Consider the following 17,153-nt stretch of genomic DNA (forward strand, 5'->3'; position numbering starts at 1 on the left):
GGCTATATACAGGGGGTACCGGTACCGAGTCAATGTGCAGGGGTACAGGTTAGTCAACTTAATTTGTACACGTAGGTAGGGGTAAAGTGACTATGCATAGATAATAAACAGCAAGTAGCATCAGTGTAAAAACAAAGGGGGGGGGGCTTGTGTCACTGGGCAGCTCGGGGCTGGGTGTCCCTTTGTAGTCCATAATAGGTTTCAAACCCTGCCACATACGACGAGCTTCAGAGCCGGTGTAGTAGGATTCAATCTTAGTCCTGTATTGACGCTTTGCCTGTTTGATGGTTTGTCTGAGGGCATAGCGGGATTTCTTATAAGCATCTGGATTAGTGTCCCACTCCTTGAAAGCGGCAGCTCTAACCTTTAGCTCAGTGCGGATGTTGCCTGTAATCCATAGCTTCTGGTTGGGATATGTACGTACGGTCACTGTGGGGACGACGTCGTCAATGCACTTATTGATGAAGCCGGTGACTGAGGCGGTACACTCCTCAATGCCAGTTTGTGCCGGGATTCTGTAGCATAGAGTAGCATCTGCTTCATCTGATCACTTCTGTATTGAGCGAGTCACTGGTACGTCCTGCTTTAATTTTTGCTTGTAAGCTGGAATCAGGAGGATAGAATTATGGTCAGATTTTCCAAATGGAGGGCGAGGGAGTGATTTGTATGCGCCTCTGGGTGTGGAGTAAAGGTGGTCTAAAAAATGTTTTCCTCTGGTTGCACATGTGACATGCTGGTAGAAAGGAGGTAAAACGGATTTAAGTTTGCCTGGATTAAAGTCCCCAGCCACTAGGAGCGCCGCTTCTGGATGAGCATTTTCTTGTTTGCTTATGGCCTTATCCAGCTCGTTGAGTGCGGTCTTAGTGCCAGCATCGGTTTGTGGTGGTAAATAGACGGCTAAAAATAATATAGATGAGAACTCTCTTGGTAGATAGTGTGGTCTACAGCTTATCATGAGGTATGAGCAATACCACGAGACCTCTTTAATATTAGACATTGCGCACCAGCTGTTACTGACAAATAGACACACACCCCTGGCCCCTTGTTTTACCAGAGGTAGCTGCTGTCGTGACATTGTATTAGTTAATGTGACGACTGTTGCTCATCGAATGACTAATGGTTTCTAATTGCGTGATGAAATGAATCAAGCAATTATTAACTCATTAACCTGGGGCACCATGGGAAAATTTGTTTTATTGAGTTTCTATTTCCCAAATTAACTCAAAGAATATCAGAATATCGATTTTACAACAGTCGCTAATTAATCAGTTTCCTCTACAATCTCATTCTGAACGTCGCATAATCCGGGAATCTGCACGGACCCGGGTCCCACCAATGAGTTCATACCACACCAATCTTAGTTGAGTATTTATTTACTAGAAAGCTAAAATGATGATAAAATATACACATACACAAAACACAGTCTAGGCTATTGATTAGAACTTAGTATAACGGCCAACACACTATGGCGCGTGTCACGCTCTTATGGGTCAGAATATAATGATGTAGTTACGTGTTGGAGGTCTCAGATGTGAAGCTCCGCGTGGGTCGTTTAGGCGCACTTCTCTGGCGCAACTCTCTGGTTGTCCTCACGATGTCAGTGTCCTTTTGGTTTAGTGGTCTGATTCCTTGCCCTTGCTCTGATAGGGGTCTTCTGAGGACAAACAACTCTGTAGCTCACAGCTCACAGCGTAGGAATGAAACAGTGTAGATACCACGATTCGATGGAGAGTTTAGGCTAGGTGGTCCGGCTTGAATTCACCTGCTTAGACACAGCTACTCATCAGTAGCATGGGTAGAAAAATATTTCTTTGTCTTCAACCTTGGGTTGAGTTTTGGGTTTGTTGACTTTTTAGACCTCGGCTGCAGCTTGGGTCACTTAGTCTGATCTGTTCATTCTTAACTCACATGTCTTATACCCTCGGGTCAGAAGTGGGCGTAACCGCCTTTAGGGCAATTCTCTGGGCGTACCAAGTTAAGAGGCAAGGTCTAGATTTGACTCAAATCCAATTTTAGACAACTAACTTCACTTTTCATCTTTACCAAAACATTCTCTTTGATTTGGACATTTTCCACACAACGTACAATGTATAAACATCAAGCATACTGGGAAAACTCTTAAGATGACAATGTTTTCGTAATAACGTCATCTATTAACCTTTAATAACAAAACAAAAATGACATACATTTTCATATTCCATCTATCGTCATGACCACCATTGTGGCTGACGAAACCATTGTTCCAAAGTCCCTTTATTGCATGTTTAATGTTCTGAGGCTGGTTCTCCATAGTGAGAGGACAAAGGAATGTTGTCTGTGGTCTAAGATTTACCATGGGCGTGAGGGGTCATAAAACCCCCACATCTTCTGACCCCTAGATCTCTCCTCCTCTGTTGGGGGTGAGAGATAATCTGTAGGGTTGTGGTCTCCTGTAACCTGACCTGATCAGGACAGTCATGACACTGCTCTGTCCTGCTGATGCATGGAAAACCCAGTCAGCTCTATATTATCCGTTTCGTCGCCATGATTCGGTAAACTTAAGATATTACAGTTTTTAAAGTCCCATTGGTAGGATAGTCTTGATCATAGATCATACATTTTTTCCCCCCAATGATTGCACGTTGGCCAATAGAACGGATGGTAGTGGCGATTTACCCACTCGCCTACGAATTCCCAAAAGGCAACCCAACTTTTCTTCACGCGAATGACAGGGATTTGGGCCTGGTCTTGGGAAAGCAGTATATCCTTCGTGGCGGACTTATTAAAGAAAAAATCTTGGTCCAGTTCGAGGTGAGTAATCGCTGTTCTGATGTCCAGAAACTTTTGTCCAGATGTCCAGAGACAGTAGCAGCAACATTATGTACAATTTAAGTTACAAACAATGCAAAAAAACGAACAAAATACCACAGTTGGTTAGGAGCGCGTAAAACGGCAGCCATCCCTTCCGGTGCCATTAAAAGGACCCCACTCATATCACCCAGCTCCTCCGCACACTCCACTGGCTTCCAGTCGAAGCTTGCATCCACTACAAGACCATGGTACTTGCCTTCGGACCAGCAAGAAGAACTGCCTACCTTCAGGCTATGGTCAAACCCTACACCCCAACCTGAGCACTCCATTTTGCCACCTCTGGTATCTTTGCCTCTACGGGAGGGCAGCTCCCGCTCAGCCCAGTCCAAGCTCTTCTCTGTCCTGGCATCGCAATCGGTGAACCAGCTTCCCCCTGCGTCCCTACCCATCAAAACATCTGAAACACTACCTCTTCAAAGAGTATCTTAAATAATCCCACAGCACATCTAAGAGTTGTGTTAGAGTTTTATAGTGAATGGACAATTAAAGACCTGAACTGTACATATTGTGTTATGCAAGACCTTGATCAGAGGTGAATCTACTAAATCTAGTCTCTTTATAGAAAAGCCCATTCCCAAAAGGATCTACTGAAATCCTTGGGGATAGATGTGGATAGATGTCTGCCTGCGTTGCCTGTTTGGGAATAATAAGTAGTTGCACTTCCAACGAATGGCCTCTCTCTCTTTCTCTCTCTCAAGGACAGTGGAGAGGGACGATGATATGTGGGCGTAATAAAGGCCATATGGCAATTATGAAATACTGAATGAGTAATAAAGCCAATCACATGGCTCCAATATCATTCTGAGATGTAATCTATTTAACTAAAAAAGCAACAAATTGTGTTTGATAACCAGACAGACGTGCTGCTCAGCAACACTTTGAATGCATTTCATGCCAATAATGGGAGACATAATGCATTTCATTTTGATTTGGAGGTAGGTAGGGTTGACACCTACACACCTACATCTCTGGGAATCCTAATTGGGAACCCCCCTTGCCCTCAGAACAGCCTCAATTCGTTGGGGAATGGACTCTACAAGGTATTGAAAGCATTTCACAGGGACGCTGGCCCTTGTTGACTCCAATGCTTTCCACAGTTGGGTCAAGTTGGCTGGATGTCCTTTGGGTGGTGGACCCTTCTTGATACACACAGGAAACTGCTGAGCGTGAAAAACCCAGCAGCGTTTCAGTTCTTGACACAAACTGGTGCACCTGGCACCTACTACCATACCCCGTTCAAAGGCAGTTAAATATTTTGTCTTGACATTCACCCTCTGAATGGAACACAAACACATTCCATGAGTCAATTGTCTCAAGGCTAAAAAATCATTATTTAACCTGTCTCCTCCCCTTCATCTACAATGATTGAAGTGGATTTAACAAGTGACATCAATAAGGAATCATAGCTTTCATGTGGTCTGGGTGTTGGAGAACTCTTAACCTCGGGCTAGTGAAATTGAACTCAGCTTTTCAAAAAATGTGATTAACCTCAGTAAATTCATGATTTAACAAAGGGGGGCAATTACTTTGTCACATAGGGCCATGAAGGTTCGGATAGCTTCTTCCCCTTAATAAATAAAATGATCACTTAAAAACTGCATTTTGTGTTTACTTGGGTTATCTTTGTGTAATATTAAAATTTGTTTGATGATCTGAAACATTTAAGTGTGACAAATGTGCAAAAAAAAAAGAAATCAGGAAGGGTGCAAATACTTTTTTACAGCACTGTATTTTGAACTCCCACACCCCAACCACTCCACCAGTCATCTGAGTACCAGTACAGAGTCAATGTGCAGGGGTACGAGGTAGTTTATGTAATTGAGGTAATATGTACATGTTAACACATTCAATTGTATGTCAACGCTCCGTAAGAAAATAGGCAGACACACTATATATACAAAGGTATGTGGACACCCCTTCAAATGAGTTGATTCGGCTATATCAGCCACACCCGTTCAGCCACACCCAGGTGTATCAAATCGAGCACACAGCCATGCAATCTCAGTAGACAAACATTGGCAGTAGAATGGCCTTACTGAAAAGCTTAGTGACTTTCAACGTGGCACCGTCATAGGATGCCACCTTTCCAACAAGTCAGATTGTCAAATTTCTGCCCTGGTAGAGCTGCCCCGCTCAACTGTAAGTGCTGTTATTGTGAAGTGGAAATGCCTAGGAGCAACAACAGCTCAGCCGCGAAGTGGTAGGCCGCACAAGCTCACAGAATGCGACCGCTGAAGCGAGTAGCACGTAAAAATCATCTGTCCAACACTCAGGAGGAATAATGGTCTGGGCTGTTTTTCATGGTTCGGGCTAGGCCCCTTAGTTCCAGTGACGGGAAATCTTAACACTATAGCAATAGCTATGACAATGACATGCTAAACTATTCTGTGCTTCCAACTTTTTGGCATGCCCTTTCCTGTTGCAGCATGACAATTACACTTTTTATTTGAACCTTTATTTAACTAGGCAAGTCAGTTAAGAACAAATTCTTATTTACAGTGACGTCCTACTCAGGCCTAACCGGACAAAGCTGGGCCAATTGTGTGCCGCCCTATGGGACTCCCAATCACAGCCAGATGTGATTCAGCCTGGATTCAAACCAGGGACTGTAGTGATGCCTTTTGCACTGAGAAGTAATGCCTTAAACTGCTGCGCCACTCGGGAGCCCTCATGCACAAAGCGAGGTCCATACAGAAATGGTTTGTCAAGATTGATGTGGAAGAACTTGACTGGCCTGCACAGAGGCCTGATCTCAATCCCATCGAACACCTTCGGGATGAATTGGAACGCCGACTGTGAGCCAGGCCTAACCGCCCAACATCAGTACCTGAACTCACTAATGCTCTTGTGGCTGGATGGAAGCAAGTCCCAGCACCAATGTTCCAACATCAAGCGGAAAGCCTTCCCAGAACAGTGGAGGCTGTTACAGCAGCAAAGGGGGGACCAACTCCATATTAATGCCCATGATTTTGGAATGAGATGTTCGACGAGCAGGTGTCCACATACTTTTTGTCATGTAGTGTATGTTGGCTGGTGCCGAGGGGTACTTCCATGCATAAAGCAGTATACAGCATTTGCCTAATGTAACTGTCAGCCTGTCTCTGAGTGGGAGGAAGGAGTAGAGGTTTGGGGAAACGGTGGCAAGCAGAAAATGCCTCTCTCTCAATCCATAAACACTGGAGCTTTGATCTGGTCACACAGACAGCAAAATGAACAGGCACACTTGAAATCCATGCTGGGGCAATGACAATGTAAAATTAGAGTGTACTTCTCAAAGAACAAGGAGATGCCAGCTGGAAATATAATTAGGCCTACCTCTCACACAACACAAAGTGTGGCAGCTTAACACTACAGATCCATTAGTTACATATGTTTAAACAGTCAAGTTAGCCCTCTCTTTTAGTATGATTCAATTATCAATCTACGTTGTTATATAACATGAAAACAGATGCAGAGAGTATGTTCTTCTAATGGACATGGGCAGAGATGCTTGGGTGATAAGATGTGCTGATTGTTGAAGTAATGAATGCATTTACAAATTGAGCCCCTGGTTACATGGGGTGGATAGCATTCATCACAGTGATCAGGCTGCTCTTATTATCCAATCCACTGGTTCATGATTCAGAGAGGAACCACTACCAGTTTTCTCAGAACAGAACAATTGGAACAGCTTTCCTTCTTTCTTTTACAGAGCTATCCACACAGTATTCTTGGAGACCTTTAAAACGGTGTGTTTGTGAACTGGGTTGCTTTTTTTTATCACTGATGGTTCTCAGAATATCGTCTTTCTCTGAATACACCATGGCTAACAGGTGTTCTACACAAATATAATTATTTTAGTCCTATTCTACTTCCTCAGGCTCCTGTCAACTACACCTGCTACGGTTAGCAAAAGCTTTGCTTTCAACTCGTCATTATTTGACTCTTCCTTACTGATGCATCCTCTGGTTATACTGGGGAAAGTGTCATTATTACACCACAGAAATGATTACACACCACCAATGAGTAGGCTAGCATTTCCCATATGGTTCTAAGACACCATGGGTATTGATGGACAGAGTGGGCTGTGAGAAAACCATTAGCACCTCACAGAGGTTAGCCATGGCTCAATAATACCTTCAAGGTAGAGAGATGAATGTGATCAATTGATTCAAAGGAGATGGCCTCCTGTGGAGTTTTCCCTTGCAACCTGAAATGACCTGTTTATGGCTTTGTAACAACCCAGTAGTTAAACAGCACTCAAATAGGTACCCATGGAAACAGAAAACGTGTTCAAGAGAAATGGAAACGGCATTACATACACTTTTCATACTGACCGGATTCTTAATTGTACAAAGGTATCAAATAAGGTAAAACCTGCCCAAGCCTAACCAAGCAAAGTATTTGCCTGTTCTGTTCCATTCTCCTCTTCTGGTGTTTATGGAAGAGGTATTAATGCTCAGCATGTTCTTCAAACATGGTGTTGGTTGGAGAGGTCTGAATAGACACAGACACAGATAACTAGAAAACTCCTCTCTAGCCAAAGGGCACTGTAACGTCACAGCCTGGCCTTTGGTCGTCCATATTTAATCCGCCAAAACATCCCAGTGCATCTGTCCAGGCAATTTTTCTTCACTTCACAGACCAGCAGAGCAGACCAGGGCAGACTTAAACAGGTATGCATGCTTGTTTTGCAGGGTAAAATTCATGAATATGCAAGTGCAGTATGTTGCCTTCGAAACTCTATTAGCCCTAAACCCCATCCCATCTCTAGACTGACAATAGTGGAGCCAGGATTGGCTTGCCATAGAACATTTGATAAAATACACCTTCATGTGACTTAGGACTCTATTCGATCCACATCGCAGAAGTTCAGCTTTACAGCGTGATTGAAATTTAAAGGCAATGTTCCCGCTTATTCGGAGACTGCATTCACAGTAAAAGCTGCATATATCAGCTAAATCCAAAATTACCAGGGGCACAACTTTCACTGGAGATGAGGGGGACATGCCTCCACCGCCCCACTTTCTGAAATTGCATTTCTCCCCCCCCCTAATTTTTATCATTGCACTATGATACAAAACTCGGATACGGTGTGCTTTAGGATCATGCGGATGCCTCAGAGTGGTCAGGTAGGCTGTTTTTCAGTTTGAGCTGGCTGGATTTAGGACCTCACAGACATCACAGAGCGTACGGACAGGCTGTGTGAAGGCAAAGCTTCTGAAAGGCTGGCGTATAGGACCAGCACAGGAGAGACCAGCAGCATACCACCCTGCATCCCACTGCTGGCTTGCTTCTGAAACTAAGCAGGGTTGGTCCTGGTCAGTCCCTGGATGGGAGACCAGATGGTGTTAGAGTGCCAGTAGAGTGGAAAATGGCACCGGAAGAAATGGCAGCAGTTTTACGGGCACCCAACCAATTGTGCTATTATGTTTTTTTTTCGGGTTATATGTAACTTATTTTGTACATAATGTTTCTGCAACCATATCTTACGGCAAAAAAGAGCTTCTGGATATCAGGACAGCGATCACTCACCTCGGATTAGACAAAGATGTTTTCTACAACAAGGATGACGATCAAGACATTCTTCAAACATGCCACAGGGCCGACATCCCCGTTATTTGCAAGAAGAAGCGACGCAGGTACAGAGGACAAAGAGCCGGATGCCTGGTCAGGACCGGGGAAAAGGCGAGTGGGAAAGCTGCCGTTACCGTCAATACTACTCGCCGACGTGCAATCATTGGACAATAAACTAGACGAGGTACGATCACGAATATCCTACCAACGGGACATCAAAAACTGTAATATCCTATGATTCACGGAATCGTGGCTGAATGACGACATGGATATTCAGCTAGTGGGACATACAATGCACCGGCAAGATAGAACAGCGCAATCCGGTAAGACGAGGGGGGGGCGGTCTGTGCATATTTGTAAGAAACAGTTAGTGCACGAAATCTAAGGAAGTCTCTAGATTTTGCTCGCCTGAAGTAGAGTACATTGTGATAAATTGCAGGCCACACTACTTGCCTAGAGAGTTTTCAGCTATACTTTTAGTGGCTGTTTATTTACCACCCCAGACAGATGCTGGCACTAAGACCGCACTCAGTCAGCTGTATAAGGAAATAAGCAAACAGGAAACCACTCCCCCAGAGGCGGCACTCCTAGTGGCCGGAGACTTTAATGCAGGGAAACTTAAATCAGTTCTACCAAATATCTATCAACATGTTAAATGTGCAACCAAAGGGGGAAAAATTCTAGATCCCCTGTACTCCACACACAGAGACGCGTACAAAGCTCTCCCTCGCCCTCCATTTGGTAAATCCGACCACAACTCTATCCTCCTGATTCCTGCTTACAAGCAAAAATTAAAGCAGGAAGCACCAGTGACTCGGTCTATAAAAAAGTGGTCAGATGAAGCAGATGCTAAACTACAGGACTGTTTTGCTATCACAGACTGGAACATGTTCCGGGATTCTTCGATGGCATTGAGGAGTACACCATATCAGTCACTGGCTTTATCAATAAGTGCATCGAGGACATCGTCCCCACAGTGACTGTACGTACATACCCCAACCAGAAGCCATGGATTACAGGCAACATTCGCACTGAGCTGAAGGGTAGAGCTGCCGCTTTCAAGGTGCGGAACTCTATCCTGGAAGCTTACAAGAAATTCTGCTATGCCCTGCGACGAACCATCAAAGAGGCAAAGCGTCAATACAGGGCTAAGATTGAATCATACTACACCGGCTCCAACGCTCGTCTTATGACAGGGCTTGCAAACTATTACAGACTACAAAGGGAAGCACCGCCGCGAGCTGCCCAGTGACACGATCCTACCAGACGAGCTAAATCACTTCTATGCTCGATTCGAGGCAAGCAACACTGAGGCATGCATGAGAGCATCAGCTGTTCCGGATGACTGTGTGATCACACTCTCCATAGCAGACATGAGTAAGACCTTTAACCTCTCTGGGATCGTTCGGGACGCTAGCGTCCCACCTCGCCAACAGCCAGTGAAATTGCAGGGCACCAAATTCAAACAACAGAAATCTCATAATTAAAATTCCTCAAACATACAAGTATTTTACACCATTTTAAAGATACACTTCTCGTTAATCCAACCACGCTGTCCGATTTCAAAAAGGCTTTATGGCTAAAGCACAACATATCATTATGTTAGGACAGTTTCTAGTCACAGAAAGCATTCAGCCATTTTCCAACCAAAGAGAGTTGTCACAAAAAGCAGAAATATAGATAAAATTAATCACTAACCTTTGACGATCTTCATCAGATGACACTCCCAGGACTCAATGTTACACAGTACATGTATGTTTTGTTCGATAAAGTTCATATTTATATTCAAAAACCTCAGTTTACATTGGCACCATGTTCAGAAATGCCTCCAAAACATCCGGAAAAATTGCAGAGAGCCACATCAAATAACAGAAATACTCATCATAAACTTTGATAAAAGATACGTTTTACATAGAATTAAAGATAAACTTGTTCTTAATGCAACCGCTGTGTCAGATTTCAAAAAAGCTTTACGGCAAAAGCACAATATTCAATAATCTGAGTACAGCATTCAGCCACCAAAGCAAGCCATACAGTTACCCGTCAAATTGTGGAGTCAACAAAAGTCAGAAATAGCATTATAAATCTTCACTTACCTTTGCTGATCTTCGTCGGAATGCACTCCCAGGACTCCCACTTCCACAAGAAATGTTTGTTTTGTTCGATTACGTCCATATTTATGTCCAAATACCTCCGTTTTGTTGGCGCATTTAGTTCACTATTCCAAAGGCACAATGCGCGAGCGCAAAATCCAGCCGAAAAGTCAAAAGAGTTCCATTACAGTTTGTAGAAACATGTCAAACGATGTTACAATCAATCCTTCGGGTCTTTTTATAATAAATCTTCAATAATATTCCAACCGGACAATAGCGTATTCATTACAGAGGAAAAAGAAGGAACGGCGCGCCTGCGTGACCGTGCAGTAAACAACTCATTGGCCTCAGCCTAGTCCACTTGTTGAAACAGCTCTTATTCGACCCCCTTCCACAATAGAAGCCTCAAACAACTTTCTAAAGACTGTTGACATCTGCTGGAAGCCTTGGGAAGTGCAATCTGGCCCCATAGACACAGCATATTGGATAGGCAATCACTTAAATGAAACCAAACCTCAGATTTCCCACTTCCTGGTTGGATTTGTGTCATGTTTTTGCCTGCCATATGAGTTCTGTTATACTCACAGACATTATTTTAACAGTTTTGGAAACTTTGGAGTGTTTCTATCCAAATCTACTACTTATATGCATATCATAGCTTCTGGGCCTGGGTAACAAGCAGTTTACTCTGGGCACCTTATTCATCCAAGCTACTCAATACTGCCCCCCTTTCCCAAAGAAGTTAAACAGGTCAACATACACAAGACTGCGGGGCCAGACGGATTACCAGGACGTGTGCTCCGGGCATGTGCTGACCAACTGGCAGGTGTCTTCACAGACATTTTCAACATGTCCCTGATTGACCACCATAGTCCCTGTGCCCAAGAACACAATGGCAACCTGCCTAAATGACTACAGACCCATAGCACTCACGTCCGTAGCCATGAAGTGCTTTGAAACGTTGGTAATGGCCCACATCAACACCCTTATCCCAGAAACGATAGACCCACTCCAATTTGCATAACGCCCAAACATATCCACAGATGATGTAATCTCTATTGCACTCCACACTGCCCTTTCCCACCTGGACAAAAGGAACACTTATGTGAGAATGCTATTCATTGACTACAGCTCAGCGTTCAACACCATAGTACCCTCAAAGCTCATCACTAAGCTAAGGATCCTGGGACTAAACACCTCCCTCTGCAACTGGATCCTGGACTTCCTGACGGGCCGCCCCCAGGTGGTGAGGGTAGGTAGCAACACATCTGCCACGCTGATCCTCAACACTGGAGCTCCACAGGGGTGTGTGCTCAGTCCCTTCCTGTACTCCCTGTTCACCCACGACTGCATGGCCAGGCACGACTCCAACACCATCATTACGTTTGCAGACGACACAACAGAGGTAGGCCTGATCACTGACAACAACGAGACAGCCTATAGGGAGGAGGTCAGAGACCTGGCCGGGTGGTGCCAGAATAACAACCTATCCCTCAACGTAACCAAGACTAAGGAGATTATTGTGGACTACAGGCAAAGGAGGACCGAGCACGCCCCCATTCTCATCGACGGGGCTGTAGTGGAGCAGGTTGAGAGCTTCAAGTTCCTTGGTGTCCACATCAACAACAAACTAGAATGGTCCAAACACACCAAGACAGTCGTGAAGACAAAGCCTATTCCCCCTCCGGAAACTGAAAAGATTTGGCATGGCTCCTGAGATCCTCAAAAGGTTCTACAGCTGCAACATCGAGAGCATCCTGACTGGTTGCATCACTGCCTGGTACGGCAATTGCTCAGCCTCTGACTGCAAGGCACAACAGAGGGTAGTGCGTACGGCCCAGTACATCACTGGGGCTAAGCTGCCTGCCATCCAGGACCTCTACACCAAGCGGTGTCAGAGGAAGGCCCTAAAAATTGTCAAACACCTCAGCCACCCCATTCATAGACTGTTCTCTCTACTGCCACATGGCAAGCGGTACCGGAGTGCCAAGTCTAGGACAAAAAGGCTTCTCAACAGTTTTTACCCCCAAGCCATAAGACTCCTGAACAGATAATCAAATGGCTACCCGGACTATTTGCATTTTGTGCCCCCCCCCCAAACCCTCTTTTTACGCTGCTGCTATTCTGTTTTCTCATATACAGTGGGGCAAAAAAGTATTTAGTCAGCCACCAATTGTGCAAGTTCTCCCACTTAAAAAGATGAGAGAGGCCTGTAATTTTCATCATAGGTACACTTCAACTATGACAGACAAAATGAGAAAAAAAAATCCAGACAATCACATTGTGGGATTTTTTATGAATTTATTTGTAAATTATGGTGGAAAATAAGTATTTATAAGGGTATACTGAGCAACTTTCATAAGGTCTGGATGCCTTATATGGAATACAGTATTGAAAACATGCCCAAAACATGCCCAAGAAAACATGCCCTGTATTGAAAACATGCCCGTGTCAGGAGAGATAACTATTTAGGCAATCCCTAGCTGCTGGGCTGCTCCGTCGTGGCCCTGAGGGTCTGCTGGACTGTTGGTTGTCACTCTGGCCTTGGCCTAACACACCTGAAACCAATCAGGAATGTTTCACTAAGATCCTAAAGCTGAGTGGGGTGCCTTGGGATGGGGCGCTGCAGGGCTGTAGACCCCTAGGGACAGTACGGGTTGACCAGCTATATTGTGTGCAGATAAAAAGAGCTCTACAATACTTTTAGGCCTATGATATGAATTACAGTTGAAGTCGGAAGTTTACATACACCTTAGCCATTTAAACTCAGTTTTTCACAATTCCTGACATTTAATGCTAGTAAAAATTCCCTGCCTTAGGTCAGTTAGGATCACCACTTTATTTTAAGAATGTGAAATGTCAGAATAATAGTAGAGAGAATAATTTATTTCAGTTTTTATTTCTTTCATCACATTCCCAGTGGGTCAGATTAGTATTTGGTAGCATTGCCTTTAAATTGTCAAACGTTTTGGGTAGCCTTCCACAAGCTTCCCACAATAAGTTGGGTGAATTTTGGCCCATTCCTCGTGACAGAGCTAGTGTAATTGAGTCAGGTTTGTAGGCCTCCTTGCTCGCACACGCTTTTTCAGTTCTACCCACAGATTTTCCATAGGCTTGAGTTCAGGGCTTTGTGATGGTCACTCCAATACCTTGACTTTGTTGTCCTTAAGCCATTTTGCCACAACTTTGGAAGTATGCTTAGGGTCATTGTCCATTTGGAAGTGTCACGGCTGTCGAGTGAACTGGACCAAAGCGCAGCGTGGTGAGCGTACATATTCCCTTTTTATTAGAATGACGCCGACAAAACAATAAACAATACAAAAACGACCGTGAAGCTTAAGGGCTATAGTGCCACAAACAAAGACAACTTCCCACACAGAAAGGAGGGAAAAGGGCCACCTAAGTACGGTTCCCAATCAGAGACAACGATAGACAACTGTCCCCGATTGAGAACCATACCCGGCCAAAACAAAGAAATAGAAAAACATAGAAAGTAGAACATAGAATGCCCACCCAAATCACACCCTGACCAAACCCAAAATAGAGACATAAAAAGTTCTCTAAGGTCAGGGCGTGACAGGAAGACCCATTTGCGACCAAGCTTGAACTTCCTGACTGATGTCTTGAGATGTTGCTTCAATATATCCACATCATTTTCGTGCCTCATGATGCCATCTATTTTGTGAAGTGCACCAGTGCCTCCTGCAGCAAAGCACCCCCACAACATGAACCGTGCTTCACGGTTGGGATGGTGTTCTTCGGCTTGCAAGCCTCCCCATTTTTCCTCCAAACATAACGATGGTTATTATGGCCAAACAGTTCTATTTCTGTGTCATCAGACCAGAGGACATTTCTCCAAAAAGTATGATCTTTGTCCCCATGTGCAGATGCAAACCGTAGTCTGTCTTTTTTATGGCAGTTTTGGAGCAGTGACTTCTTCTTTCCTGAGCGGCCTTTCAGGTTATGTCGATATAGGACTCGTTTTATAGATATTTTTGTAACCGTTTCCTCTAGCATCCACACAAGATCCTTTGCCTGTTGTTCTGGGATTGATTTGCACTTTTCGCACCAAAGTACGTTCATCTCTAGGAGACAGAAAGCGTCTCCTTCCTGAGTGGTATGACAGCTGCGTGGTCCCATGGTGTTTATACTTGCATACTATTGTTTGTACAGATGAACGTGGTACCTTCAGGCGTTTGGAAATTGCTCCCAAGGATGAACCAGACTTGTGGAGGTCCACCATTTTTTTGGAGGTCTTGGCTGACTTCTTTAGATTTTCCCATGATGTCAAGCAAAGAGGCACTGCGTTTGAAGGTAGGCCTTGAAATACAACCACAGGTACACCTCCAATTGACTCAAATGAAGTCAATTAGTCTTTCAGAAGCTTCTAAAGCCATGACATCATTTTCTGGAATTTTCCAAGCTGTTTAAAGGCACAGTCAAATTAGTGTACGTCAACTTCTGACCCACTGGAATTGTGATACAGTGAATTGTAAGTGAAATAATCTGTCTGTAAACAATTGTTGGAAAACTTACTTGTGTCATGCACAAAGTAGATGTCCTAACCGACTTGCCAAAACTATAGTTTGTTAACAAGAAATTTGTGGAGTGGTTGAAAAACTTGTTTTAATGACTCCAACCTAAGTGTATGTAAACTTCCAATTTCAACTGTATATGCATGGTGTACTGTTTCTGTGTGTTAATGTGTAGGTGAATATGTGTTTTTATAAAACTTTTGTTTTCCAAACCGTTCCTTGAGACATAAAAAAAAAAAATTGTTGGGGAGAGAGTTAAGTTATTGACTAGACTGGTGGGGGATGGGCATGCAGGCGGCTCGGGCTGGTTTGCCGGTCTGGCTGAAATTTGATATAGAGGATGTCTGTCACGCTTCTCGTGGGCTGAAGGAAGAGTGGACCAAGGTGCAGCGTTTAAAGTGTTCATGATTTAATCCAAAAAAACAATCGAACAAAAACAACAAACAGGAGAACGAAAGCGAACAGTTCTATCAGGCAAACAAAACAGCTAAACAGAAAATAACTACCCACAAAAACCATGTGGGAAAAAGCTACCTAAGTATGGTTCTCAATCAGAGACAACGATAGACAGCTGCCTCTGATTGAGAACCACACCCGGCCAAACACACAGAAATACAAATCATAGAAAAAGGAACATAGAATGCCCACCCAAATCACACCCTGACCAAACCAAAATAGAGGCATAAAAAGCTCTCTACGGTCAATAGCTCCGGGCAGCCGAGCGGAAATGGAGGAAAACTCGCCTCCCTGCGGACCTGGCATCCTTTCACTCCCTCCTCTCTACATTCTCCTCTTCTGTCTCTGCTGCTAAAGCCACTTTCTACCACTCTAAATTCCAAGCATCTGCCTCTAACCCTAGGAAGCTCTTTGCCACCTTCTCCTCCCTCCTGAATCCTCCTCCCCCTCCCCCCTCCTCCTCCCTCTATGCGGATGACTTCGTCAACCATTTTGAAAAGAAGGTCGACGACATCCGATCCTCGTTTGCTAAGTCAAACGACACCGCTGGTTCTGCTCACACTGCCCTACCCTGTGCTTTGACCTCTTTCTCCCCTCTCTCTCCAGATGAAATCTCGCGTCTTGTGACGGCCGGCCGCCCAACAACCTGCCCGCTTGACCCTATCCCCTCTTCTCTTCTCCAGGCCATTTCCGGAGACCTTCTCCCTTACCTCACCTCGCTCATCAACTCATCCTTGACCGCTGGCTACGTCCCTTCCGCCTTCAAGAGAGCGAGAGTTGCACCCCTGCTGAAAAAACCTACACTCGATCCCTCCGATGTCAACAACTACAGACCAGTATCCCTTCTTTCTTTTCTCTCCAAAACTCTTGAACGTGCCGTCCTTGGCCAGCTCTCCTGCTATCTCTCTCAGAATGACCTTCTTGATCCAAATCAGTCAGGTTTCAAGACTAGTCATTCAACTGAGACTGCTCTTCTCTGTGTCACGGAGGCGCTCCGCACTGCTAAAGCTAAGTCTCTCTCCTCTGCTCTCATCCTTCTAGACCTATCGGCTGCCTTTGATACAGTGAACCATCAGATCCTCCTCTCCACCCTCTCCGAGTTGGGCATCTCCGGCGCGGCCCACGCTTGGATTGCGTCCTACCTGACAGGTCGCTCCTACCAGGTGGCGTGGCGAGAATCTGTCTCCGCACCACGTGCTCTCACCACTGGTGTCCCCCAGGGCTCTGTTCTAGGCCCTCTCCTATTCTCGCTATACACCAAGTCACTTGGCTCTGTCATATCCTCACATGGTCTCTCCTATCATTGCTATGCAGACGACACACAATTAATCTTCTCCTTTCCCCCTTCTGATAACCAGGTGGCGAATCGCATCTCTGCATGTCTGGCAGACATATCAGTGTGGATGACGGATCACCACCTCAAGCTGAACCTCGGCAAGACGGAGCTGCTCTTCCTCCCGGGGAAGGACTGCCCGTTCCATGATCTCGCCATCACGGTTGACAACTCCATTGTGTCCTCCTCCCAGAGTGCTAAGAACCTTGGCGTGATCCTGGACAACACGCTGTCGTTCTCAACTAACATCAAGGCGGTGACCCGTTCCTGTAGGTTCATGCTCTACAACATTCGCAGAGTACGACCCTGCCTCACACAGGAAGCGGCGCA

Source organism: Salvelinus alpinus, chromosome 1 (assembly GCF_045679555.1).
Source record: "Salvelinus alpinus chromosome 1, SLU_Salpinus.1, whole genome shotgun sequence".
Classification (NCBI taxonomy): Eukaryota; Metazoa; Chordata; class Actinopteri; order Salmoniformes; family Salmonidae; genus Salvelinus; species Salvelinus alpinus.